Below are 25,627 nucleotides of genomic sequence, written 5' to 3' on the forward strand. Positions count from 1 at the left end.
TCTTCCAATTACTGAATTGACTCGTAACAATCAAAAGTTTTGTTGGTCACCACAAGCCCAGACGGCCTTTGAGAAATTGAAGACACTCTTCACTTCAGGCCCAATTCTTCATCATCCTGACGTTTCCCTTCCCTTCATCCTGGAAGTTGACGCTTCAGAGCTTGCGGTGGGTGCCGTGTTATCGCAAAGAGCTGGGTTTCAGGAGGATCTGCATCCTGTCGCTTTTTTTTCTCGTAAACTGGCCAAGAGCGAATGTAACTATGATGTTGCGGATGGTGAATTACTTGCCATTAAGTTAGCACTTGAAGAGTGGAGGTATCTCCTTGAAGGATCTAAACATCCAATCCTCATCTTTACGGATCATAGGAATCTGGAGTACTTACGTTCGGCCAAGAGGTTGAGACCCAGACAAGCAAGGTGGGCTTTATTCTTCATGAGATTCAATTTTCATCTTACATATCGACCTGGGTCTAAGAATGTTAAAGCAGATGCATTGTCCCGTATGTTTTCTTCTGAAGACGAGCCGTCCTTGGTTCCTGAAACAATTTTAAACTCTAATAATTTTCTCCTGCTACAGTCTACCCTGGTTGATGGAATTAAAGACGCTTCCTTAAATCTCTCTGAACCATCGTTAGTTTCCAAGGAGGGTCTTCTTCTTCATCAAGGTAAAATTTTTGTTCCTGAACCTATGCGCTTAGAGGTCCTCAAGAATGTTCATGATTCAAAATTGGCAGGTCATCCAGGTATCAAGAAAACTATTATCCTGGCTAAGAGACTATTTTGGTGGCCTGGGTTGGCTAAGGACTGTTTTCAATTTGTTTCGTCTTGTGAAGTCTGCTCTAGGTCCAAGGACTCTCATTCTCGGCCTATTGGTCTTCTACAACCTCTGCCGGTGCCTTCTCGTCCATGGGGTTCGGTTTCCTTGGATTTCATTTCTGATTTGCCGTTGTCTTGTGATTGTTCCACGATTGTCGTTTTTGTGGACCGTTTAACAAAAATGGCTCATTTCAAGTCGTTACCTAGACTTCCTTCTGCTTCTGAGACTGCTGATACCTTCATTAAGGAAGTGGTAAGGCTCCATGGTCTTCCGGATGAGGTGGTGTCGGATCGAGGACCACAATTCACTTCTCAGTTTTGGAGATCGTTGTGTGGAGCACTCAAGGTTTCGGTGTCCCTTTCCTCTGCCTTTCATCCCCAGTCCAATGGTCAGACCGAACAAACTAATCAGACTCTCGAGCAATATCTGAGATGTTATTCTTCATACCTCCAAGATGACTGGGTGAATCTTCTTCCCTTAGCCGAGTTCGCCTATAATAATTCCCATCATTCTTCAATCAATCAGTCCCCCTTCTTCGCAAACTATGGTTTTCATCCAGTAACTTTTCCCTCTGCCATTGTTTCTGCCATTTTAGTTCCTGCTGTCAAAGACCGATTAACCTTCTTATCCAATAATTTCCAAAAGATCCAGGAAAACATGAAGCAGGCCCAACAAAATTTCAAGATGTATGCCGATCGGAGACGGAGAGGGGACCCAGAGTTCAAGGTGGGTGACCGTGTTTGGTTATCAACTGTTAACCTTAAGCTTTCTTGTCCCAGTAGGAAGTTGGGTCAGCGTTTCCTGGGTCCCTTTCCTATTATTCGCCAAGTCAATTCTGTGGCCTTTCAACTCAAACTTCCAGCTTCCTGGCACATCCATCCAGTGTTTCATGCTGCTCTTCTAAAACCAGCCTCAACATTCCGATTTCCTGGGCGTTCGGCTCCTCCTCCGCTACCTGTGGTGGTCAACGGTCAGGAAGAATTTGTGGTTGAGGAGATCCTGGATTCCAGACTAAGAGGCAAGCGGCTCCAGTACCTGGTGAGATGGAAGGGTTACGGTCCGGAAGAGAATTCTTGGGAACCAACGTCGAATATCCACGCTCCTGAGTTGCTGGAGAAATTCCATAGAACTCACCCTGGTAAGCCTTCTGGTGGTCGCGTCCTGAGGCCGCTCCTTGATGGGGGGCAATGTGAGAACGCATGCTTGCGTCCTGTCCGGCGCAGGCGCGGACGCGCTAATGCGCGTCGGCATCTGACGCGGGATGCCGGTGACGGTCGCGGAGGCGCCGGTCGCGGGCGCAAGGACGTAGGCGGAAACGCCTGTGACGGACGTGCTGGCGTCAGCTCCGCGACGTCAGCGCAATGACGCCAGTTTGGCGCCAAAACTCCTGTATTTAAACCCAAACCAGATTAACATGCATTGCCTGGTTATTAGGTTATTTCGACTGAAACCCTAGCGACTCTGAACTTTGGATTCCGATTATTGACCCTTGCCTGAACCCGGACTTTGATTACTGCCGCCTGTCTCGACCTTCTTGCCTGTTTATCGACTAAGAATATTTCTGCCTGTCTTTTGACCTCGGATCTCCTGACTACGACTTTTGCCTCATCCCTTGTACTTCGCTGATCGTCTCACTGGCTACTCTCCACAACCCTGCTCCCTGTTCCACTCCAGGTGGGTAGCGGTTGTGTGAGGCGCTTGTGGGTTCATTTACTTCTGCTCCAGCCTCTTCTACGTCTGGATTATACTGGTAAGTCCTGACAATGTGGAACATTCATCTTTTTAATCAGTCACTTCACAGATGGGGTAGATTTCAAGCAGAAAACACTTGTCTTAGCATTTTTTGACTGTAATCACCCCATGTGCAGTGACAGGAGGGTGGAGTTTGGTCCTGAAACTACACACACTGGTGGAGTCTGCTTTTCTTCCCTGGAATTTTTACACTGGCAAAGAAAGTACAACAGTGTCATTAGGCTCAAAATGAAGGCCAGAGACACACACTGTGTTTTTTTCTGCTGGCATAGAAATACCAGTGTAGGAAAGGGTGATCTGCTCTCATCCTCTCCCTATAGTGAAGGCAAAAAGGCACAGCATCAGCCGTGGGTGCACACATTGGCCAGATTTTGGTGTGAAAAATGATACACTCCACTAAGTGCAGATTGGAGAATATCATCCTTTTTTCTCTACACCAGAAGAGAAAATGCTACATATGTCACTGGACTAAGAATGTGTCATCTAATGTAAGCTCTTGTGTGTGGTAAGTGATGGTCGGCATACACATAAAGATATGAATAGATATTTGCCAGATTTGGCCACCTACATATGGGCCCAATGATCAGGCTATGAGACAGGTCTATAAACACCTTTCAGGGGAGGAACACATTAACAGGCCAATGGCATATTCTAACATACCCAGTAGATTTCTAAAGTGTTTTAGCCAAATATCACTTGAGCAGTCTATCGGGAAGGTCCCATATACAATCTGTTGGCTTGGTTTGTAGGGGCAGAGTCAGCAGCTTATATTAGCCTGAGTAGGCCAGCCTGACAATGGACAACAAGGAACAGTTTAGGGGCAGAGCCAGATACAGTATCTGATATTTTATGCATTACATGGACTGTAAGCATAGTGAGGGAGGTAATGGTGTGGGAGAAGTGAAAACTCAATGTAAAATTGATGTGTATACATAGGAATGGTAAAAATGTTTAAAGATGAATGTTGTGCTTTAAAAGACAAGAGGATTATCGGAGAAGAATATTGACCAAGAAACAGTGGCTTATGGAAGAGGAATGTTGAGCAATATAGAGCCAGTCTGTAAAAATAAGTCATGTAAGAGGTGAAGAGGGAGATTTGGGAATTGTTTTCTCCAGTTCTGCAGTTGCTGAATTTATTTGAGTATATGCACCAATATCTTAACGGGTTTTAACGGCAGCGCCACGATTGGCAGCGGCTAACTGTGCTCCAGTCTGTACTAGCTGGAGCCACGTCGTCTCGTCTCACTGTGTATTCATATACTGCTGAGATGACAATAAAGTTTACTTTGACTTTTGAACTATTCCATGTGTCTGCACACAGGCTCATGCAGAGCAGAGATATGAAATGGCGGATGGGAGAACATGGACTTCTCTCTGCCTGCAGAAAAAAACTCATATGGAGAGAATTCAAAGATCAGCCAAGTGTGCCTTTAGCCTAACACACAGGAACCAGGCATATGCTTTCTCATTTCACCTGCACTAGGAAACCTTGCTGATTACAAGCTTGACGTTCAAGAACTGGAACAAATCAGCACTACTGTTGTTAAATGAGCCCCTAAATATTTCTGGCATTATATAAATAAAGGATAAGAACTACAAGAATTTATGCCTTTGTAGCATGTGTGGCCAGATTAACAATCTATTTGTCATTCACACCAAATCAATGTTCTGTGCAAACTAACTGTGAAATGCCCTTGGCTTTCGCTATACACCAAATGTAAGATAAAAATAAAAGACCTATGACACTATACAAGTAAAATTCATATTATTTATTACAAACATTTATATACACACAGACAATTTGTCTTCCCAAGCAGAATGGTACTTGTCTTTATTTATATAGAACGCAACTTGGTCATTTGGAGAGCAACAGTCGCTTTACTTGAAAGAGATCTGCAGGTATGCACAGGATATGGTTCAGAAGTGGATGTATCTGTGGCGTCAGGGTGGTGGAGGAGGACAGTACCTATAAATCAACCACCCCCCAATCCACTTCAGTCTGCCTGCAAATAGCAGCAACATGCCATACAATCCAGAGCCTGGCAGTTCCCTAAAATAAGCACAGGACTCAATGGATAAGCTTCCAGGGCAGCTTTCTCAAATGAAAGAGGGAAGGTTGCAAAAGGAAGCTGTACAAAGGGTGGGAGTGTAGGAGAGACAAAATAAAGGTATGAGTTGAGAAGAAAGGAAGCTAAACAGACAAAAGAGAAAGACAAAAGAAAAAGGCATTAGCGGTGGTGTAAGAGAAGGGTGCCCCTTCTATGAGATGAAAGTGTGCTATAACTTCCTCTAGCCCAGACATGCACAGATATAAATGAAGCTCTTTGTGAGCCTGATGCAGGCAGCACTCTAGGCTAGAACCCTTATGTTTGCACTGGAGGGAATAACATATTTTAAAACATTAAACATTTTTACAAATTTTAGGCAATACTGCATAGCAACAGAAGAAAAATCCAAAATACAAGCTACATTGACGATATTTCACTATTATATAACAATACACTGCTACCTTGTAACACTTTAGGTCTAAGGTTGCCACCTGGCCGGTAAAAATGATGGCTGATCCCAATGTTATTAATAGGGAAAAAAGATAAATATATAGGAAGGCCGGTATTTTTTTCCAGAAAAGGTGGCAACCCTATTTAGGCCTGACATTGCATCAGTCCTGGACACCACCTGCAAGAACTTTTTATGTTGTTTTCATATCTGTGTGGATTTCTTCCCAAACCAAAGGGAACCCAAATCCAAATGAAGATTCATATTCTGCCAAACAACAGGAACCATTGCATTGGTCTGAGTGCAGGCACAAGCAGCGTATTTCAGTGCCAAAACACAAAAGCTGGCATTTCGCGAGACAAAATACACACCATGAGGCTGCACCCAGGCTAACGCAACGGTTCTGGGCAGACAAGGAGAAAGGCTGATGTGAGCACATGGAAAGATTCTCGACCTGCCTTTTTTCAGCAGGCCAAGATTGGCTACTGGTGGAAATGGCCATAGTGCATGTGTGTTGTGTGAATTTTAGACAGTTTATTTATCTTTTATGTAGCACCTACATAACTAATAATATCCACACTAGTTTAACTAGAAAACGTATAATCTACAAACCACCAAACACACAACAAAATGTATGCAAGTGCTACTTACAAGGGCAGTAAACAGCTTGTTAAAAAAATAAAAAAAAAAAAAAACTATATATATATATATATATATATATATATATATATATGTAGAAAGAAGATCAGCACTCTCTGTAGTTTAGGTGAAAATTGTGTTGATTTATTAATCAAAAATCACATCTTATATTTTTGATTAATAAATCAACACAATTTTCACCTAAACTACAGAGAGTGCTGATCTTCTTTCTACATATGCATTATACTTGGACCGTGCACCTCTGGCTTCGACTTTTACTTTACAACAGAGCTGTGAGTGTATATATATATATATATATATATATATATATATATTCCAGTAGATGAAAGCACTCACAGCTCTGTTGTAAAGTTAAAGTTTAAAAGGTTTCTTTATTGAACCCACATCAGATCAACGCGTTTCAACCCCCACAGGGCCGTCATCAGGATAGTGCAACCAAGTGAAACACCCATTTTAACTAGTGATAATCCAATCAGTGATGTGTGATCGTGATTACATCATCATTTATCTATTTAACCCATGGCATACCAACTTTAACACCAGTAAATCCATATTTTAAATCTCAATCATTATTTAGTCAGATTCATTTCTGTTATTAAAAGACACAATTCATCATATAAATACCCATATAAATACGGACCTATTAAATACAACAATATAGATAATAAATTAACTAGAGATATGATAGACTGGGAATTAATATCTCGAGAGTGATTAAATACAATTAAAAGTGATTAAAAAATGATTAAAAATTTGAAAACCATTTCATTATAAGATGAAATGAATAAGAGAACCCAATCCCACTGATGGTCTCTAAGTTAAAACCCAAGTACCATCCGTGAGATAGTCCTATAAGATACACTGTGTATAATCCCTACTGTGCAATGTTGAGAAAGTGCCATGTGCCCACATCGAAACATAATATAATATATCATATGGCATCATCTGGAGACCCAGATGATTCACCGTAAAAATTCACACAATTACATTAAAAAGTCTTCTCGACTCAATAGTCCTTAATTTCAAACATTTAGGGGAGATCATTTTCAATTTACGGAGATTCTGGAATACATGGCAATATCCAAGAATAATAGTTACTATAGTCGGATATAGATTACAGTCGATTATTAATATTTTCACCCTTACTAGGGCCAACAGTATCGGTGGTGTAGGAGGCATTACGGCCATCTTATAGGAAGCATGATAGAGATTGCATCTCATTTAACCCCTTAGGGGAAATAGTGTCCAAGGTTCCGATCCATCTGGCTTCCTTCTGTAGTAGGATCTTACCCCTATCACCCCCTCTTCTGGGGGGTGGAACACAGTCAATTAACATTGCTCGCAATGAGGGGAGTGAGTGATTATTAGTCAAAAAATGCCTAGCAAGAGGGGTGTCAGCTTTCCCATTACTCAAAGCCATGCGGATCACTGATCGATGATTGTTCATCCTTATCCGAAAGGATGTAACACATTTGCCAATGTAGTATAGGCCACACGGGCACATAATACAGTATACTACATATTCAGAGAGGCATGTCAAATTATGACGTATCGGAATTCTCTTACCGGTGTGGGGGTGAGGGAAGGTCCCCCCTGTCAGTAGGCACCCACAGGTTTTACACCCACCACAGCGGTAGCACCCAAGTTTACCCGCCTTAAGCCAGGTTTCACTTTTCTCCTTCCGCAGATCCGTCTCCATTAATATGTTTTTCAGAGATCGTCCCCGCCTGTAAGCACATATAGGAGGAGACATATCCGTAAATGGTAGATTTGTATCCAATTGCAATATTGGCCAATGTTTTCTCATCACTGAATTCACCTGTTTGCTCACAGGCATAAAATTAGTCACAAAAACCATTTTGTCATCCCTTTTCACATTAGTCACCTCACCCACTTGTCCAACTCCAGCATTTTTGCATGCTCTCTCGAGTTCTCCATTGAGGAAGTCCCATTCATATCCCCTTGTAAGGAATCTATCTCTCATTTCCAAGGCTTGTGTTCTAGCTGTGTCCCCATTTGTGTTAACCCTATAAACTCTTAGGAACTGGGTGTACGGGATTGATTTCAGCACTGCAGGCGGATGAAAACTCTGAGCGTGTAGCACCGTGTTACGGTCTGTATGCTTGCGAAAAAGTGTAGTCCCCACACCTTTAGGGGTACGGAATAACCTGACATCCAAGAAATCAACCATGTCACTGTGACAGTTAGCTGTAAATCTGACCGGGGTCGACAACTGGTTCAAATGGGTTACAAAGCCCTGGGCACTACTGAGGTCCCCTCGCCAAATAATCAGAATATCATCGATGAATCTCCGATATAAAAGGAGATATTGACTGAAATTGGGATAAATATATTGGTGCTCAAAAGAGTCCATATATAGATTGGCATAAGAGGGGGCCACATTAGAGCCCATGGCGGTCCCTGTCTTCTGTAGATAAAATGTCTGTTCGAATCGAAAATAATTACACTTTAAGACCAACTCTAATAGAGTACATAAGAAGTCGATTGGTGGATTCCCACTGTGTGTAGCCTCTAGTGCTCTCCTACATGCCAGCACGCCCTCCTCAGTAGGAATAATTGTATATAAACTACAGACATCTATTGTCATAAAAGTAGTGTCTTCTGGCAATGTGTCAATTTGTTTCAATGTTTCCAATAGTGCTGCCGTATCTGCCACATAAGAGTTCATGCCAGTACATAAGGGCTGCAAATGACTATCTAGAAAGCATGCAACATTGGAAAACAGAGATTCCCTTGCTGATATGATCGGTCGGCCGGGTGGAAAGGTGGAGTCCTTATGTATTTTCGGTAACGTATAGATTATAGGACATTTCGGATATTTATTCATCATATATTCGCCACAATTTCCACTAATCCACCCGGCCGAAACCGCCATCTGCAGATGAACATCCAGCATAGCTTTGAACCTATTAGTGGGATCTCCAGACAATCTCTCATATACATTACCATCAGACAATTGTTGTAACAATTCCTCCCTATAATAGGATTTATCTAATAGTACCACTGCACCTCCCTTGTCCGCAGGGCGTATTATCAGCTCACTATCATTTCGCAGTGAAGTCATGCCATCCCTCTCATGTTTGGTCAAATTGGAAAAATACTTATTGGTTCCTTTAAGTATCTCCGAGTTCTCCCTCTGCACTATGCCACAGTATGTCTTAATCGAGGTTGCTGTATTAGGGGGATCGAATACGCTCACTGGTCGAAATCTCTCCTTCTGTTCAAGTTTAGGTTTGTCTTTAAAATGATCACGCAATTTCAATTTGCGCTGTAATCTATACATATCAACCTCCAAATCAAAGGCATCATTCTTTGTCACTGGTACAAAAGACAAACCACGAGACAGGAGGGAAATTTCACCTGGATTAAGAGCGTGCTTACTCAGGTTGAAAATTACTGTAGGGGCTTCCTCGGGGGTCTGCCCCTGCGGTTTGCCACCCCCGCGCCTGATATGTTTTCTCCTCCTACCGCTCCTAAAAAAGGAGTTTGTGAACGACCAGCCACCGGTGTCGCCTCCCGTGTGGCACATGGTAAAGAGTGTTGAGGAGTATCAGGATCGGAGTTAGCAGAATCGCCAGAACTATCGACCGTGACTAAATCTCTTGGTTTCCTAAATTTACGTCTGTATCTTCTGTCTGTATCCGACCTCCCTATCAGCCAACCATAGACCCTCCGGTCTTTGTAATCCTGATTTACTTTTACCACCTTAGTTTGTTTAAACAAAATCAGTTCCTGCCGATATTGCTGAATACTAGTTTCCAATTTCCGTGGCCAATTAATTGTCTGGTCCGCCCTTAAAACAGATAAAGAGCGTCCCTCTATTTCATCAATTTCAGCCTTTACTCTAGCAAGTTCCCTGCCCGACTCCTCTATTACCAACAACATAAGGTCGAGGGAGCATTTATTCAATATACCGCACCAGCGGCTACAGAATTCTCCATTGGAGCGCCCAACCGTTGGGACATTTTTAATCCTAAAACCCCTCGGTATCTTACGCTGACGGTAATAGTCTGAAAGATATAGGCCATGCAGATTGAAATCAACCTCGCGCTTCTTAAGAGTATTCAACTGATTATATATGTCTTTGGGGAGCTTACCAGCCTGCTGCAAAACGACTGAATCCGTGAATAGAATCCGTGTAGCGTCTTCCTGTGTGAACGCGAACTTTCGCGTTGTATCGACGTCAAATGCGGTCGTTCTAAGCGCTTCCTCCATTTAGCGATCGTCTCTGATTGTAATGATCTCCCCAAAAGAAAAATTTTTTGGTTAGCACCCAGCCTTGACGCAAATGAGTGGTGAGTGCAGTGACGGCAAGTATTTTTGTATATATGACCGAGAGGTCTAGAACATGCACCCCAGTTTAAATACCCTATTGAATTAATTGGCCACAAGATTACATACTTTGTACGACCGCATACTCAGTGGAACGGAAATTGGGACATCCTTCTTTTGGGGAGATCATTACAATCGGAGACGATCGCTAAATGGAGGAAGCGCTTAGAACGACCGCATTTGACGTCGATACAACGCGAGAGTTCGCGTTCACACAGGAAGACGCTACACGGATTCTATTCACGGATTCAGTCGTTTTGCAGCAGGCTGGTAAGCTCCCCAAAGACATATATAATCAGTTGAATACTCTTAAGAAGCGCGAGGTTGATTTCAATCTGCATGGCCTATATCTTTCAGACTATTACCGTCAGCGTAAGATACCGAGGGGTTTTAGGATTAAAAATGTCCCAACGGTTGGGCGCTCCAATGGAGAATTCTGTAGCCGCTGGTGCGGTATATTGAATAAATGCTCCCTCGACCTTATGTTGTTGGTAATAGAGGAGTCGGGCAGGGAACTTGCTAGAGTAAAGTCTGAAATTGATGAAATAGAGGGACGCTCTTTATCTGTTTTAAGGGCGGACCAGACAATTAATTGGCCACGGAAATTGGAAACTAGTATTCAGCAATATCGGCAGGAACTGATTTTGTTTAAACAAACTAAGGTGGTAAAAGTAAATCAGGATTACAAAGACCGGAGGGTCTATGGTTGGCTGATAGGGAGGTCGGATACAGACAGAAGATACAGACGTAAATTTAGGAAACCAAGAGATTTAGTCACGGTCGATAGTTCTGGCGATTCTGCTAACTCCGATCCTGATACTCCTCAACACTCTTTACCATGTGCCACACGGGAGGCGACACCGGTGGCTGGTCGTTCACAAACTCCTTTTTTAGGAGCGGTAGGAGGAGAAAACATATCAGGCGCGGGGGTGGCAAACCGCAGGGGCAGACCCCCGAGGAAGCCCCTACAGTAATTTTCAACCTGAGTAAGCACGCTCTTAATCCAGGTGAAATTTCCCTCCTGTCTCGTGGTTTGTCTTTTGTACCAGTGACAAAGAATGATGCCTTTGATTTGGAGGTTGATATGTATAGATTACAGCGCAAATTGAAATTGCGTGATCATTTTAAAGACAAACCTAAACTTGAACAGAAGGAGAGATTTCGACCAGTGAGCGTATTCGATCCCCCTAATACAGCAACCTCGATTAAGACATACTGTGGCATAGTGCAGAGGGAGAACTCGGAGATACTTAAAGGAACCAATAAGTATTTTTCCAATTTGACCAAACATGAGAGGGATGGCATGACTTCACTGCGAAATGATAGTGAGCTGATAATACGCCCTGCGGACAAGGGAGGTGCAGTGGTACTATTAGATAAATCCTATTATAGGGAGGAATTGTTACAACAATTGTCTGATGGTAATGTATATGAGAGATTGTCTGGAGATCCCACTAATAGGTTCAAAGCTATGCTGGATGTTCATCTGCAGATGGCGGTTTCGGCCGGGTGGATTAGTGGAAATTGTGGCGAATATATGATGAATAAATATCCGAAATGTCCTATAATCTATACGTTACCGAAAATACATAAGGACTCCACCTTTCCACCCGGCCGACCGATCATATCAGCAAGGGAATCTCTGTTTTCCAATGTTGCATGCTTTCTAGATAGTCATTTGCAGCCCTTATGTACTGGCATGAACTCTTATGTGGCAGATACGGCAGCACTATTGGAAACATTGAAACAAATTGACACATTGCCAGAAGACACTACTTTTATGACAATAGATGTCTGTAGTTTATATACAATTATTCCTACTGAGGAGGGCGTGCTGGCATGTAGGAGAGCACTAGAGGCTACACACAGTGGGAATCCACCAATCGACTTCTTATGTACTCTATTAGAGTTGGTCTTAAAGTGTAATTATTTTCGATTCGAACAGACATTTTATCTACAGAAGACAGGGACCGCCATGGGCTCTAATGTGGCCCCCTCTTATGCCAATCTATATATGGACTCTTTTGAGCACCAATATATTTATCCCAATTTCAGTCAATATCTCCTTTTATATCGGAGATTCATCGATGATATTCTGATTATTTGGCGAGGGGACCTCAGTAGCGCCCAGGGCTTTGTAACCCATTTGAACCAGTTGTCGACCCCGGTCAGATTTACAGCTAACTGTCACAGTGACATGGTTGATTTCTTGGATGTCAGGTTATTCCGTACCCCTAAAGGTGTGGGGACTACACTTTTTCGCAAGCATACAGACCGTAACACGGTGCTACACGCTCAGAGTTTTCATCCGCCTGCAGTGCTGAAATCAATCCCGTACACCCAGTTCCTAAGAGTTTATAGGGTTAACACAAATGGGGACACAGCTAGAACACAAGCCTTGGAAATGAGAGATAGATTCCTTACAAGGGGATATGAATGGGACTTCCTCAATGGAGAACTCGAGAGAGCATGCAAAAATGCTGGAGTTGGACAAGTGGGTGAGGTGACTAATGTGAAAAGGGATGACAAAATGGTTTTTGTGACTAATTTTATGCCTGTGAGCAAACAGGTGAATTCAGTGATGAGAAAACATTGGCCAATATTGCAATTGGATACAAATCTACCATTTACGGATATGTCTCCTCCTATATGTGCTTACAGGCGGGGACGATCTCTGAAAAACATATTAATGGAGACGGATCTGCGGAAGGAGAAAAGTGAAACCTGGCTTAAGGCGGGTAAACTTGGGTGCTACCGCTGTGGTGGGTGTAAAACCTGTGGGTGCCTACTGACAGGGGGGACCTTCCCTCACCCCCACACCGGTAAGAGAATTCCGATACGTCATAATTTGACATGCCTCTCTGAATATGTAGTATACTGTATTATGTGCCCGTGTGGCCTATACTACATTGGCAAATGTGTTACATCCTTTCGGATAAGGATGAACAATCATCGATCAGTGATCCGCATGGCTTTGAGTAATGGGAAAGCTGACACCCCTCTTGCTAGGCATTTTTTGACTAATAATCACTCACTCCCCTCATTGCGAGCAATGTTAATTGACTGTGTTCCACCCCCCAGAAGAGGGGGTGATAGGGGTAAGATCCTACTACAGAAGGAAGCCAGATGGATCGGAACCTTGGACACTATTTCCCCTAAGGGGTTAAATGAGATGCAATCTCTATCATGCTTCCTATAAGATGGCCGTAATGCCTCCTACACCACCGATACTGTTGGCCCTAGTAAGGGTGAAAATATTAATAATCGACTGTAATCTATATCCGACTATAGTAACTATTATTCTTGGATATTGCCATGTATTCCAGAATCTCCGTAAATTGAAAATGATCTCCCCTAAATGTTTGAAATTAAGGACTATTGAGTCGAGAAGACTTTTTAATGTAATTGTGTGAATTTTTACGGTGAATCATCTGGGTCTCCAGATGATGCCATATGATATATTATATTATGTTTCGATGTGGGCACATGGCACTTTCTCAACATTGCACAGTAGGGATTATACACAGTGTATCTTATAGGACTATCTCACGGATGGTACTTGGGTTTTAACTTAGAGACCATCAGTGGGATTGGGTTCTCTTATTCATTTCATCTTATAATGAAATGGTTTTCACATTTTTAATCATTTTTTAATCACTTTTAATTGTATTTAATCACTCTCGAGATATTAATTCCCAGTCTATCATATCTCTAGTTAATTTATTATCTATATTGTTGTATTTAATAGGTCCGTATTTATATGGGTATTTATATGATGAATTGTGTCTTTTAATAACAGAAATGAATCTGACTAAATAATGATTGAGATTTAAAATATGAATTTACTGGTGTTAAAGTTGGTATGCCATGGGTTAAATAGATAAATGATGATGTAATCACGATCACACATCACTGATTGGATTATCACTAGTTAAAATGGGTGTTTCACTTGGTTGCACTATCCTGATGACGGCCCTGTGGGGGTTGAAACGCGTTGATCTGATGTGGGTTCAATAAAGAAACCTTTTAAACTTTAACTTTACAACAGAGCTGTGAGTGCTTTCATCTACTGGACTTTATAATTTTTTGGTTAGCACCCAGCCTTGACGCAAATGAGTGGTGAGTGCAGTGACGGCAAGTATTTTTATATATATATATACACACACACACACACACACACACACACACACACACACACACACACACACACACACACACACACACACACACACACACACACACACACACACACACACACACACACACACACACACACACACACCAATCAATGAACATGTAATTAGCTCCATAAATATTCTCACCCTAAGTATGATAGTTTAAAAAAGAAAATACCAAGATTGCCTAGCACATAGCTGGATCAGCAATAGTGCCCTTAAAGCTCCCCATAGACGCGACGATTCTTCTTGCCGAACGACCGATTTTAGGGAAGCCCGACCGATCCTTCAAATTATCGTGCGGTTAGTGGGATTTGAACGATCGTACATCTTACGATTTTTCGGCCGACATCTGTCAAGAAATTGATCGGTCAGGTCAAAAATCTTTGTCGGTCCCAGTGCAATCTATCTATGTTTGCAGGGCCAAGCAGGCAGCTCCCCTTTGTTTTCCTGGCAAATTGGTCTTTTTAGTTGATGGTAAATTCGTAATAATAAAACAGTACCTTGTACTTGATTATAATGAAGTTGCAAAAACTCATATTACAGCAACACAATTGTATTGGGTTGATTCAATATGTCACTACTTCTTTAGTAGGCTTAAAGGAGAACCAACGCCGCCACCACCAAAGCCCCCCTAATCTTCCGGACATCGGCCCCCTCCCAGCGATGTGCTTTCTGAGCCTTAAATGCAGAGAAACGCAGTGAAGCTCCAGGTTGCCATCTTCCAGATCTTCATGTAGTCTTCGGGTCTCTTCGCAATTACAAAGCCTGCCGGCGCATGCGCAGTTGGGCCAAGTCAGGAATCAGCATCAACTGTGCACACACAAATTGGCATTGAGACCAGAAGACTACACGAAAATCCGGAAGATGGATGGTAGTATGAATATGGGGATTCAAACCCAAGACCCAAGCATTCTTATGCATATTTGTGTATATACTGTGATGAACCATCCTTACCACTAAGAGATAGGATGCTTACGTAAAGAGATACTGACACATGAAATGAAATTGTATTTCAATGTATCATATTTTTGTCCTTGCATGAGCATTATAATTTTTCCATAAAAGTACTTCCTGATGCTTTTACATTACCTATTTATTTTTCCTCATGTCTCTCTATGAGGGGGCTGCCATATTTGTGCTGCAGTAGTCCATTTACATTAGAATCTCAGGTTAAAAAGGAATAGACAGGTTTAGGAACTTCAGGAAACAATTACTTACAAAAGCAAGACTATCAGTGAAAAATTACCAATATTACCTATTGGTAACTTTTTGTATACATTAATATTTGCAAAGTAGTTTTTTGTGTTAGTATCACTTTATGGGAATAATGTACATTAAGTTATAGGTAGAGCATAATAGAGGTTAGCTGCAATACACTTTGGCCTTGTAGTAACTACTCGCGTACAGACTTTTCAATTAGAAAGCAAATTTGTATTTTAGGTAAAAGCAGATAACATTACAAAGTCTCAGTCTCTCCTTCTTCAAAACTAACAAACCGTGGGTAGAAATCACATATCAGGAAAATGCAGTAAAGTAACATTATCTATGGGCCGGAAAGAACAATGATAGCAGAGGATTCTTAACACCACGGAAGGAACAGAACTTCCAGGGAGATTTATTACAAGAAGCCACAACTTGGCTAACATCCCCTTCAGACAGAATGCCAAGGCAGATTCTTTCTAAATGACTAAGAGGAGTGTGGAGTAAACACTACAGAAACCATGTTTGCCTGAAAGTCTATGAAGATTCTTGGAAATTTGGTTAAGAGATTGACAAGACAAGATACAAGAAAGTGCATGCCTTGCAAATTACTGCTTGAGTGACATCACCAATAGGATTTCTGGAATTCCTTCAAAATACTTGTCTTTAACAAGAATAAAACCTGGAGACAAAAACTAATGAGCACAAAGAATAACCATAACTTGTTATCATTCAACTGGACACATTCTTTGTGCCTACTCAAACAGAACATCAAGCCAAAGAGAGGTACACCTTCCAAATTACAACTGTATAAATGTTCTGCGGACTGAGCAGATGCAACAACAGGCACCAAATCTCTTCTTATTTGCCAGCTTCCCCACAAGAAATATGCTAGCCAGAAACAGATTGGTTAATATCAGGCGTGGGAGCAATGTAAAGATATGCAAGGAAAAAAACATCTTGCTAGTCAACAAAACTGGAGGAAATACAGATGTTATGATGTTAACATGATTAATTGTCTCCAGAGACCTGTGTTCCGCCTCTGAGTACTTGCACGTTGGAAATTTCATCTCATTAAACAGAACAAGGACACATGCTTTGAATCGGTCTCAACATTTGTGAGCAACTGTAAACAGCATGCTCTTTGTCTTAACTGTTTCTCCTTGGATGAGACTGCATTTTATCTCTTTACAAAGAGGCTGGAGCCTGGAATGCCACAAAAAGGACTTTAGTCCAAGACTTGGAAACTCCCAATGCTTACTAAATTAGAAGACACAGACTGAAAAATCCTTGTGTATTTTCATCCCATCCATCTTTTCTCCAAAAATACACAACATATTCCCTGTCCCTGACCCAGGCCTTTGCTTCCTGATGTTTTTCCTAGTTCCGGCCAAGAAACATGGCTGGTTTCTAATGACTGATTTCACGCAAAAACAAAGAAATATTTGCAACTTCTCAGCGCTTTCCTGCCTAAAATACTGTGATGCATCCATTATAAAATCCTATACAGAAACAAGTAAGCAGATGCCCAAGTAGGAAACAATAACATTCAGTGTTTGAAAATTAAAAGGTTTGTTGATAAAAAGGTGTTCTAATATCTATACTAGTTTAAAACAAATGCCCAACAAGTGACCCTTTTTTGTGGCAAGGTTAAAGAGCAGCCAATTGGTTCCCCCCAGCCTTTATAAACAGTGAAAAATTAACTAGCCTGGCACTAGCCTACTACTTCTGTGACTACCTCTAAGAACAGAGACATACTCGAAGATTTGGGGAGATTTAGTCGCCCAATGACAAATCGCCTCTTCAGGCGGCTAATCTCCCCGAACTGTCTTACAAGCAGCTAGAATCTAACTCGCCAACGGGATGACACTTGGAGCGCTTTGTTTTGCAATTTCCTCACGAGGAAACTTCAGGCGGCATTGGAAAAAGAAGCGCTCCGAGTACCATACCACCGGTGATTTAGATTCTAAATCGAAATCAGGGAGATTAGTCACCCGAAGAAGAGGCGATTTGTCGCCAGGCGACTAATCTCCCCGAATCTTCGCATGTGTCTCTGCCCTAACTGACTAAGGGACAACCTCTGCTTAGCTTCACCCTTGAAGATTGGCAAAATCTGTCTTGGACAGCACATATTGTTGCAATGAACATGGTGTTGTAGCCAATGCTTAATCTCTTCAAGGTAGGGTTGCCACCTAACTGGTATTTTACTGGCCTGGCCGGTAAAAATGATGGTTGATCCCAATGTTAATAGGGAAAAAAGATAAATATAAACAAAGGCCGGTATTTTTTATCCAGAAAAGGTAACAACCCTACTTCCTGGACATGTAACAAACCATCAGAAAACATTTTTGTGTTTGTATCACTGTGGCTCACTGGTGGCAAAATATCTGAACAACGTAAGTGCCAAAAACTGCCTTTTTGCTTACACAATTCAAATCTTTTGGCACCAGAAAGCCACACTGACACTAATGCAAAGGTATTTTCTGATGTTTTGTTGCACGCTTTTGAGGAGATCCAAACATGCTGTGTGTCACTGCCCTTACAGAGCAGATGGGACTTTGCCTCTTCAAAATAAATTTTAAAGTGGTGGAAGATACAACTGATTTGTCAGTTCAAATATTTTCTGGAAGCAGTTTAATAAATGTATATGGTATACTTCTGTACAGAATTTTCCTGTACTGCACAAAACAGTACTATCCTTTTTTGCTTGAAGAACGGTGTTTGATACAGGACAGCACCAATGTTGGAAAGGCAAAACAGGCTAGACTTCGAGGTCTCCCTTCTATGGAGATCGGCTAACCAGCTTAGGTTCTCTACTTCGTTACTCTCCAAGTTCTACCCACTCAGAAGCCATGTTCAATATCTTGCACTGTTGAGATCTAACAAGATCCAAACAGGCTGTTTGCAAGTTTGGATATATGGTGTTGAACTATTAGGCTGTATCGGTGCTATAAAACCAGCGGTTGGCATAGTTGGCCAAAGGGACATAAAGGAGTGATTTGCATGTCTCCTCCCATAATGCCTTATGTGAGATTTAAACTCTCATTTTTGGTATTAAGGCAGCGCTATACATAGTAACATAGTAAGTAAGGTTGAAAAAAGACACACGTCCATCAAGTTCAACCTTTTAGTTATTTATTTTTTTATTTTTTTATCTGCCTAACTGCTACACAATCCAGAGGAAGGCAAAAAAATGCTATGTATATGGCAATCAAATACCTTCTGTTTTCGGAAAGGCTTTACGCTGCTTTTATGGAGATTTAATTTTATGGCCCCATTCAGCTGAATAATCCCCAGTGACATCAAGTCATGGCCCCTTTTTTATGTAAATTAAAGGAAACATATTGGATAAATGAAAAAAAAACCTAATTTTGTAGGCAATTATAATTAAGTATATGGTGTTGCTTTTACATGGTACTAAAAATTAATATTATCTTTAAAAATAGCCCCTTTATTGGAGCTCTCTGGTCCCGGTCTGTTTCAAATGAGGGGCGGGAATGTCATAACGGTCCCTGCCAGAAGTACAGTAGGAGGGGGACAGCCAATCATAGCCCTGCAGTCTCACAAGCACAGACAGGTTTCAGTTCCCTATCAGGTCCTGCTAGCTGCTGATTGGTTCATGGCCTACAGTGCAGTGAGCTGAGAGCCGCCGGTTCCCCTGCACAGTCTGGGAATTTAGGGAGCAGGAAGTGGAAGAGAAGGGAGGGATTATTAGGGTTTTTGCAATATTCAATGAATCAGCCTGAAACATTACTTTTTAAAGCACAATTCTTCTATATCTAAATGAGTATAATGCGCTGGTACATTCTTATTTTTTACACAAAATGTCTCCTTTAAGAATTTAACGGATGAATAAATTCCATAACATTTGATGCAGTTTTAGCGAGCACCGCTTTTAACAAATGCAGTATGCAAAGACTTGTTGGCATGTTATACCAAGCTTGCAACTTTATTCTGATTTGACCAGGTACATGGATGATACAAAATGATTCAGCCAGTCACTCTTTTGAGAACTGGACAGAAGTCTGCAGTGTGTATGAGCCCTGGAATCTTTGATTCATAAAACGATCTAAAGAAGGCAACAAAAAAGCTTTGCCTGTCTGAATTAGTTTCCGCTTTGGAATGGCTAACACAATCACAGAAGCTTGGGAAAACCAAACCATAAGAAAATTATCATACAATAACTCTTTAATATGCAATTTAGCGTAATACATAGTGAATAAAAATATTCCCAGAGGATGTTTTATTAAATGCTCCTTTGCAGTGCCTGCTGCTGTGAAAACAAACAATTTTGTGTCATTAGACTACAGGCAGTCATTCTGTTCAGCCCAGGTTAACACAACCAACATTTCTAATGCATGTGAAAAAAAGACAATGTAGAAAATGTAGGAGTGTATATAGCCGTTTCTTCTCCCAGGCATACCAGAGACATCACTTAATAGCCTGAGGCTGCTCGAATAATCTCCTATTTACAGGCACATAAACAATAGCCAATGAGGCCTGCAGTGGGTGTCTGCACAGAAAACATACTGCACTGTTTGACATACAGTTGTTCCATCATTAAATGAACAGTAAAGCTTTAAGACAAGTTCTTATATGAAAGGGCATGTTGTGGCATTTAGAAATACATATGCATGTGCTGCCACAGTTTAACACAAAATCACACTTACATCAAATTGTCTGTGCATCTTTCTAAGGGTAAGGGCACACGGGCAGATTTGGGGAGATTATTCGTCCACCATCCCACCGGCTATAATGAGAAATCGCCAGTGGGATGGCACTCGCGGAGCTTTGTTTTCTGAAGTCGCCCGAAGTTTCCTCGTGAGGCAACTTTGGAAAACGAAGCGCAGAGAGTTCCATCCCACTGGCGATTTCTCATTATAGCCGGCGGAAGGTAGGGGAAGATTGTCACCAAAAAGAATAGGCAATTTGTCATTTGGGCGACTAATCTCCCCGAATCTGCCCGTGTGCCCTTAACAGGCTGTGGTAACTGATAAAGCAAATTGGATTAGTAATATGTTTTATTTTTTTTAAATACCAATTTGAATTAATGTAAAATAAAACAAGTTGTATTATTTAATAGATATAAGTGTTTGCAACTTGTGTGACTATTTCAGATTTATTTCAATTACATAATTTAAGTTTAACACCTTATAATTGGTTTTTTTCAAATACAGTGAAAGCACTTCTTAAGGTAGAAAACAGTAGTTAAAATCAGGCAAAGAAATTATTCTAAGTCAACGTGTGGGGTCTCTGACCTGATTCACAAGCTTTATCCGGTTTCCTAGAGAAAGAGGCCACCAATCAATAATCTAAGTCTAAATTCCCTGAGGAAGATTACTATGATGTGATGGAAACGTTGGTCAATTTGCAGCTTGGTTGCAGGGTACTAATTGGCCCAGTCTATAAACACTACTGTAAGTACAAACAGCACAGGGAGGAGGATCCTAGTACTTGTCTATAGTTACTTCAAAGTGTCAAAGAGAGACAAAAATAATAACAGTGTAGCACTGTCATTTTAAGATGTAACTTACATCGGTCCTTCAAAGCCATGCATATCAGCAAGTAGCCTCTGATGTGCACAAATTTAAGCATAGGGCATGGACACACATGCGGATCTTAGCGATCGGATTGTGTTAAAAACCAAGCTGAAAACTTGGCTAACATCCGCATGTGTGTCAATCACAGTTCTTGATAGCTTCTGAATTAACCACAGGGCAGTATGGGAGTTTGTGAGAATGGAATTACAGGCTGCTCTTTGTCGTGATTTGTGCCAAACAAGCTTATGTAATAGTCACATTGAAGATGATTTTGAGGAAACTGATCATTAAACCAAACAGACAAAACATATTTAATGAACGTCAAATAATATTACTGATTTGTTTTCAGCTTTACAACTGCTTACAGGTTGCAAATACAATGAAAGAAATTAAAGAATAAATGTACTAAAAAATGATGGGTGCTGGAGGGCCTAAGCCAATTCAATATCTAAAATATAAGACATTTTGATCAGCAGTAAGTTGCACCGCATTCCAACAAAGTTATTCAGATCTGAGATTTGTTTCAAAGGTTTTTCACTAGACTGTGGAAACCAAGTAATTGTCAACCAGACATAACTTTACAAAACTGTGTCATGATGTCTAACGTTTCATCTCATCAGACAGAACATGTGTGTTGAGATTTGTACTCCTGAACACTTTTGCCATAAACTTTATGTGAAGTCCAGAGTTCACACAAGCAGATAAAGTCCAAAAGCTCAGTCTGCATTTAATAGCAGGTTGTGATAACAGCTGGTGTGCTCACTTGCACGGCCCGGAGGTACTAATTTCTGCACCAGTCAGTCATTCATTTTTAAGGGGGTGTGGTGAAGAGGGAAAAATCCATTAAAGGGCTCTTTAAAAAAATTGTTAAGCCCTTGGATAACAGAGAATGCTATTCATGTTTGCAATCGCCCTACAGAGCCAATCCTTTAGAAAGTCACACCTAGAAATACTATAGATACAGCCAGAATAACCTGATAGTAGAACACTAGTCATTTTGGCTATACCAGTTCACAGAATAAATCTGTAAGAAAGACACTAATGTATTCAGACTATGATGACTTATATGCACAAATATATTCATCTACTAACATGCCCCGTCAAAATCTGAATTATCTAAGATCAAGTAAGGTTGCTTAGGTCCTATTTTCTCCTCTGCTTGAAAACGGTCTATACTAGTAGATTTTAAGCCTGTGAGTATACAGCTTAAGTACAAGTGCTGAAACTGATTAAGAAAAATCACTGCCTATATAGAGAACACATGTAAAATTAGGCATTTACCATTACAGTAAGGCTTTGTTAACTCTGATGATCATCTACTCCAGGGATCCCCCAACCTTTTTTACGCATGAGCCACGTTCAAATATAAAAATGTTGAGGAGCAACACAAGCATGAAAAAAGTTCATTGGGATGCCAGTTATGGACTGTGATTGACTATTGGTAGCCTCTACGAGGACTGGCAGCCTATAGGAGACGTCTTTGGCTCACCTGATTTTTATATAACCAAAATTCGCCTTCAGTCAAGGAATTCAGAAATAAAGAGCTGCTTTAAGGCCTCTGGGATCAAAAGGGGCCAAGAGCTACATGTTGCTGGCAAGCCACTGGTTTGGGGATCACTGATCTACTCCAGCAAAGCCTAATACTACTACTAGAGCAACACTGAGCTAAAACTTTATGGAACAAGAGCAGTCAGTCGCACACCCATTCACATCAATAATATTATTTTAATATGCTCATTTTGCTCAATTGCAATACAATTTCATAAGGAGGATAATTTTCACTCATCCTCATAGTCAGACCAATAAAATCTCTAGTGAAAATATTGATAAAGGGTGCAGAGGGTGTTTGGACTGCCTGAATTGCAGGCTTGGCAGCTGGGCAAATGTCTTCTACCAATTGCTTCCCATGGGTTGCCCTTAATAGGTGAATATCACATACAAACACAGCTGTTCGCTACTCACAACAAGAAGGGGTTAGTTAGGCACCTCCAACAAGTGACAGCAATCCTAACAAAATATTTACCCTCATGGCTACTTTTTTACTGCGAGTGTGACAGCGATGGGTCACAGAATTTGTTGCACATTGTGTTCCCAGGACATTATGTCAGGGAGTTCCATGGAGCTGAATACAACTGCTAAACAATCCTTTGTTATTTTTCTTAAGCACATTAAGCAGTTCTAGAATTCAAATGAGAAATCATGTGTTCCTAGAAAATTAATTTAAGACATAAATCGACCATACGGGTATAGGACCTGTTATCCAGAATGCTTGAGATCTAGGACTTTCCATAATTTGGGTCACAAACATACTTTAGGTCTACTATAAATCATTTAAATATTAAATAACCCCAATTTTTGTTTTGCCTCCAATATGGAGTAATTATATCGACTACAAGGCACTGTTGTTACTACAGAGAAAAGGGGAGTAAATGACAAATATGAATTATTGGTTTAAATTTAAGTCTACGGGAGATGGCCCTTCAGAAATTTGGAGCTTACAAGATAATGTGTTTCTGGCTATTATACCTGTACCTGTTTTCCACTGGAAATTTACAGTAATATTGGTGGGAAGGGAATATCAAACATTTTGTCTCCTGCACTGAAGAAGAAAGTGCAGGTGCAAAACATCCCAAGCGATTGTGCCCTCAAAGTTGTAGGCTGTTGTAACTTAGCTACAACTGGTCAATCATTTAGGTCTTTTCAGCAAGAGCGCTGACTTATTAATCATTTTCATTCACAAATGCATCAATGAAAGTTAGCGAAGAGGAAACCTGCTAATACGCTGCTCTGTGGCATTCACCTGTCACTAGGCACACAAAATATATTTCAGACAGAAACCTTTTCGGTACACTAGAATGGTTGTCACAAAGCAATGCAGATAGTTTGTCCTATTGGCATTTCCTCTACCAACATATTCCCATCAGCAGAGGAAAGAGTGTGTCACATCAGCTGTAAAAGACAGACTATCGCCAGACTGCACTTTTCCTAAGTGTTTGCCTGTCCCTAGACAACGGAATATTATTTTTAAACCAAATAAAGTTTTGTGATCATTCCCATCCACAAGAAAGTCTTGTTTGGGACAGAACACATTTTTGAACTTTTTTTTCCCCCCCATATATAAAAAAATATATAAAGAATAAGAATTTATTGCAAGGAAAAAAAAACAGTAAACAGCGTAAACAAAGTACAAAAGTGTCTGAAAAGGCCTTATACGGACCATACAAACACAGGACAAGTTACCACAATACAATGCTTGCAGGAGCTGAAAAACTGAAATTGCAATTGTGTCAGAGGAAGGATACAATAAAGGCACAGTTAATGCTTATTCAGACTAAAATCACTAGGCTCCCTATGGTTGGGTTACCACATTCAACTCCATGTGTTGAAAAGAGCTGTTGCTGTGCAGCCACAGATAGCAAGGCAAACTGCATTCCCATTCATATCTATGTAATCAAGTGTAAATCAGATGATCATTTAGGGTAAGGTCACACCTGGAGATTTGGGGAGATTTAGTCGCCCGGCGACTAATCGCCTCTTCTTTGCCTCATGAGGAAACTTCGGAAAACGAAGCGCCACGAGTGCCATGCCACAGGCATTTTTTCATTCTAGCAGGCGGAAGACAGGGGGAAGCAGTTCGGGGAGATTAGTCGCCCCAAAGAAGAGGCCATTAGTTGCCCCAAAGAAGAGGCTATTACCCTCACAGTGTGACATTACCGTTAAGGGCAGGGGCATACGGGCAGATTCCGGGAGATTTAGTTGCATGGCGACTAATCGCCTCTTCTGCGGGTGACAATCTCCCTAAACTGCCTTCCGCCTGCTATAATGAGAAAATGCCAGCACAATGGCACTCGCGGCGCTTAGATTTCCGAAGTCGCCTCATGAGTAAACTTCAGGCGACTTTGGAAATCGAAGCGCGCGAGAGTGCATTGGCACAGGCGATTTTCCATTTTAGCAGGTGGAAGGCAGTTCGGGGAGATTGATGCCCCGCAGAAGAGGCGATTAGTCACCAGGCGACTAGATCTCCCCGAATCTGCCCTTGTGCACCTGACCTCAGCAGAGATAACTGGTCTGGATTTTGCCCCACTTACAGATAAAAAGTGACTATCACAATAACGTCACAAAGCCACATAATTGGCATGTTAAGCAATGGTCAGGCCCACATCCTTCCAGAATCCCAGACTATAGTCAGAACAATCCCTTCAACTTGAGTTTATAGGCCTTGCTTACACCAAAAATCTTCATTGGACTTTAGCTAAATTAGGTGAATTTATCTCACAAACAGAACCAACCCCTGCAGCTAATAACTACGCAAAAGGTGGTAGGTGGATGGCTTCGCACTAGGCAATCAGAACTGAATTTGGTGGTCAAGAAAAGTGCAGGCAGCAATTTTTGTCCAACTTTAACAGATGGAGCTCCACAAATAAATGTGTGTCTTTGATCAACCAGAAGACATTAGACATGCTGAAACATCTTTTTAGCCCAAAATCACACTGGTTCACTAATGCAGTTATTGAACAAACAGCCCACTACAGCAGTGACTAGGGTTGCCACCTGGCCAAAGGTGGCAACCCTAGCAGTGGCCCAGTGCAGGGTCACAGACATACCTGAACTGGGCCGCCGAGCCTGCACTT

General features: G+C 41.3%; 1 protein-coding gene across 1 annotated transcript in view; it reads right to left on the reverse strand.

The window, feature by feature from the left end:
• lamc1.S (laminin subunit gamma 1 S homeolog) overlaps positions 1-25,627 on the reverse strand; it is an 89,370-nt gene that overhangs the window by 62,438 nt on the left and 1,305 nt on the right. The gene's annotated exons all lie outside the window — the stretch shown is intronic.

Source organism: Xenopus laevis, chromosome 4S (genome assembly GCF_017654675.1).
Source record: "Xenopus laevis strain J_2021 chromosome 4S, Xenopus_laevis_v10.1, whole genome shotgun sequence".
NCBI lineage: Eukaryota > Metazoa > Chordata > Amphibia > Anura > Pipidae > Xenopus > Xenopus laevis.